A 4506-nucleotide genomic window follows, 5' to 3' on the forward strand; every position below is an offset into this window, starting at 1 on the left:
CATTTGAGTAAAGGCTTAATATAGGTGAAGCAATAAGTGAAGAAATACAGAAAGAGGGGACAGTAACCGCAGACCCGGTGTACAGGTTGTGTCTCAGGGATTTGAAGATTTCAAAGGAGGGCAGACTGTCTTGAGTAAAGGAAGCCAGGAGAGAGTGTTTGCAGGTAAGGTGAGAAACATTGAGGGGAAGGAGCTTTAGAAGGAGAGAGTGAGGAATGAAAATTATGTTCAGATTTAAAAGTTACTATAAAAATCTGGCTTTAAGTCTCAGTTAGATGGGAAAGAAGGAAGAATTCTAAGCAACAGAGACCAGATCTGATTTTCACTTAAATAACATCACTCTATCTGCTCTATTAAAAGCATACCAGAGTAGAATAAGGTGGAAGTTGGGAGACCAGTTAAAAGGCTGTTTCAATCATTCAGTAAGAGATGGTGGAAGCTCAGACCAGAATACTGAGAATGGGAGGTGTGAAAGGTGATTAGATTCTTCATATGTCTTTTAAAGCACAGCCAATCATAGGGCTGCACAAATTGCTGACAAATTAGATGGAGAATATGAGAAAATATGGTTACAATTGTGACTTCTAAGATTTTGGCCTGAACTACTGAAAAGATGAAGTTTGTATTTACTGAGATCTAAGGTGAGACCAGGTTTGGAAGAGAAAATCAAGGGTTTATTTTTTCAAACTGCATGTGAGATACATACTAGATACAGAAAAGAAGTCAACAGGCAGATAAATATATGAATTTGGAGGTCAGAGGATGAATATGAGGTAGAAATGCAAATTGCCAAGTGGAAAGTAGTGGATGTCAAATCAGAACCAAGAGACCAGATAAGGTTACCAAGAAAGTGAATATAGATGAAGAGAATTTAGGATTGAGTCTTGGGGAACTGCAACATGAGGAGGGGAGAAGAGGAGCAGGGGAGAAAGGAGGAGGGGAGGTGGGAAGGAAGAGAAGTGTGGAGGGGGGAGGGGAGGAGGGGAAGAGGAACCAAGAAAGGACATCTAGTTTGGTTGGGCAGTGTTCTGGAAAACAAGTGAAGAAAGTTATTTCACTTTGATATGTTTTCCATGTTTCACTATTTTTTTTCTGCTGGAATTTTTTAAAATTGAATTTATTGAGGTGACACTGCTTAACATAATTATACAGATTTTCAGTGCCCAATTCTACAACTCATCTTTCTCCCACTCAAATCTTTATCCATTACCATTTATTCCCTCTAAACCCTCCTCCACCTCCACTACAACTAGCAATCACCACACTGTTGCACAGCTCTCCCTAGAGCCACAAACCCCAGGCTCTTCTCACACGGCTCTAGTCTACTTAGCTGTCTTTCTGCCAGAACCCAGGGTAAGCGGCTGTGAACAAGATTTTGTGCGTTGGTCCTTTAAGAAGATGCCTGCGTCTCGTCTCTAGCAGTCTCTCCCTGTAGGACAGAAGCCCTGCTGCTTTTCACAACCAAATGCCATGGCTTCCAGGCTCTGGTTCTCCTGGCTGGAAGCCAATATGGGGTTTAGGCCCCACACTTCTCAGTGAGAACCTATCTGCCACTGTGATATCCTCCCAGAACCTTTGCCATTACTCATGGAAGCAGGGTCATCCCTTTTTGCATCTCCATTCCTCCTACCAGTCTAGATGTGGCTTCTTCTGTGAATTTTGGTTATAAGACTCCTATTCTTTTAGCCTTGAATTGGTTATTGAAGATGATGGTTCTTAAATTTACTTATAACTCCAGTTTGGTTTTGAGAGGAGGTGAGTGTAACATCCACCTACTCTGCCACCACCTTGATCCGGTTCTTCACTATTGTTTTTTAAAATACTTCAATAAACACATATGTGAATATTTCCTCCTGATTGATTCCAGAAGTAGAATTGCTAAGTCAAAATATGTGAATTTAATTTTTTTATAGATTCTGCCAAACTGCTTTCCAAAATAGCTTAACCAACTTATGACTTTTTTTTATTAAGTGAGAAGTGGGGAGTCAGAGACAGACTCCTGCGTGTACCCCAACCAGGATCCACCCAGCAAGCCCCCTACCAGGTGATGCTCTGCCCATCTAGGGCTTCTGCTCTGTTGCTTATCAAAGGAGCTATTTCAGCACCTGGGACAAGACCATGGAGCCATTCTCAACCCCCAGGGCCAACTTGCTTGAACCATTCGAGCCATGGCTGCAAGAGGAGAGGACAGAGAGAAAGAGAGAGAGAGAGAAGGGTGAAGGGTGGAGAAGCAGATGGTTGCTTTTACTGTGCCCTGACCAGGAATCGAAACCAGGACTTTCACACACCAGGCCAACACTCTACTGTTGAGCCAATTGGCCAGGGCTACCAATTTTTGACTTTTAAAGAGTGTTTGAGAGTGCCTATTTGCCCTCATTATTACACTTGATGTTACCAAATTTTTTAAATAAATAAAAATATTTTGTTTTAATTTGTGTTTTCTGAACAGTGTTAAGTCTGAGGGTCTTTTTATCATATCAGTTTATTGGGCATTTGCATTTCTTTGATGAATCCTGATCTAAATCACTCACCCATTTTCTCCTGACTTGGTTTCTTACAGATGTGTGGAGGTGAAAACATTTTTTAATATTCTTAATGTAATTTTTAGTCTGTCACTTACTGTTTAATTTTGTTTATGGTGTCTTTCATCACAAAGGAACTGAAAATTTTATGTAGTCAAGTGTGTCAAACTTTTTTTTTTTTAAGTACGAGGCGGGAGGCAGAGAGGCATAGATAGATTCCTGAATGCACATCAACCAGGATCTACCCAGCCAGCCCTCTACAGGAAGTTGTTCTGCCTATCTGGTGCTGCTGCTCTGTTGCTTGGCAACTGATCTATTTCAATGCCTAAGGCAAGGCCATAGAGCCATCCTCAGTGCCTGGGGTCAAATTTTCTTGAACCATTTGAACCATTGCTGTGGGAGGGGAAGAGAGAGAGAGAAAGCAAGAGAGAGGGGGAGAAAGGGAAGGATGGAGAAGCAGATGGTTGTTTTTCCTGTGTGCCCTGACCAAAAATCAAACCCAAGTCATCCACGTGACTGACTGACGCTCTACCTCTGAGCCAACTGGCCAGGGCCTTCACACCTTTTTTTTTATGTCTCTGGATCTGTGTTTTGTTTAGATTCTCCCTACCATCTCATTATAAAAATTACCCTGAGTTTTCTTTTTAACACTTTAATGGTTTTGAGGTTGTTTTGTTTTTGTTTTTTGTTTGCTTGTTTGTTTGTTTTCCATTTAGCTCTCTAAATCATAATGAATTCATACGGGTATACAGCTTAAAGTTGAAAATGAATATATTTTTGCAAATGTCTAACACATTTTGTGGTAATATCGTATTCTGAATATTGCTCTTTTTCCCATTGACTTGAAATGTTGCTTTAATCATCAGCTGAATTTTAATATGTTTCATAATTATGTTTCTGGACTCTCTGTGCTGTTCAGTTGATTTTCTTATTTATTTATGCATAATTTTGCATCTTTAATAACTTATTTTAATACTTTTAAAAATCTTAAGCAAGTACTTTATGTTTTCCTTTCTTGGGGTTATTGTTACATATTTTCTCTTTCATTTAAATACTAGAATCAACTTCAAGCCATGTCAATACAATAAATTAAAAATAAAAGTTAAAAAAACTAAACAAATATTAAGCAAAAAAATAAGTAAATGGTAGAACAAATTTATAATGTTCTACTTTACAAACAAACAATCTTTTGAGATTTTGCTGGGGATGTTATTGGATTTATGGCTAAATTTTGGAAGACTATGCATATTTATAATAATGAATATTTTTTCAATAAACATGGTATAATTTTTTCCTTGATAGAGATCTATCATTTTCTTTATAATTGGTTTTTTTCCATGTCATGTTAGGTTTATTCCGAGACACTTTATAATTTTTCCAAGTTTTTAAAAAGAAAAATATTCTGAAAAGGTGCCCAATATCAACTTTAAGACTAGGGCCTGACTCAGGTTTTGATACCTGTAACGTATTGACTGGCCTCCAGTGGTCACATAGCAGATACCGTAATTAAAATACGTGCTGTATTCCTTTGGGTTCATTTTGGTTTAGTTTTTTTCCAGCGTGATAAAACTGAACACTAGATGGCAGAGTAAGCTATCTTTCCTGGACTTGTGTAAACATTTTAGACAAGAAATACAAGTGATGTAGGATTGGGGGAAGCATTTTATAAGTTATATAAATATTTAACCACTATGCTGTACATCTGAAATGAATATAATATTGAATGTCAACTCAACTATAATTTAAATTTTTTAAAGTTAAGAAAAACCCTCTGGCCTGTCCAGGTGGTGGCACAGTAGATAGAGCATTGGACTGGGACACGAAGGACCCTGGTTTGAGACCCCAAGGTCACCAGCTTGAGCGCAGACTCATCTGGCTTGAGCAAGGGGTCACTCAGTCTGCTGTAGCCCCCAGGTCAAGGCACATATGAGAAATCAGTCAATGAGCAACTAAAATACCTTAACAAAGAATTGATGCTTTTCAT

This window comes from Saccopteryx leptura, chromosome 8 (assembly GCF_036850995.1).
Source record: "Saccopteryx leptura isolate mSacLep1 chromosome 8, mSacLep1_pri_phased_curated, whole genome shotgun sequence".
Classification (NCBI taxonomy): Eukaryota; Metazoa; Chordata; class Mammalia; order Chiroptera; family Emballonuridae; genus Saccopteryx; species Saccopteryx leptura.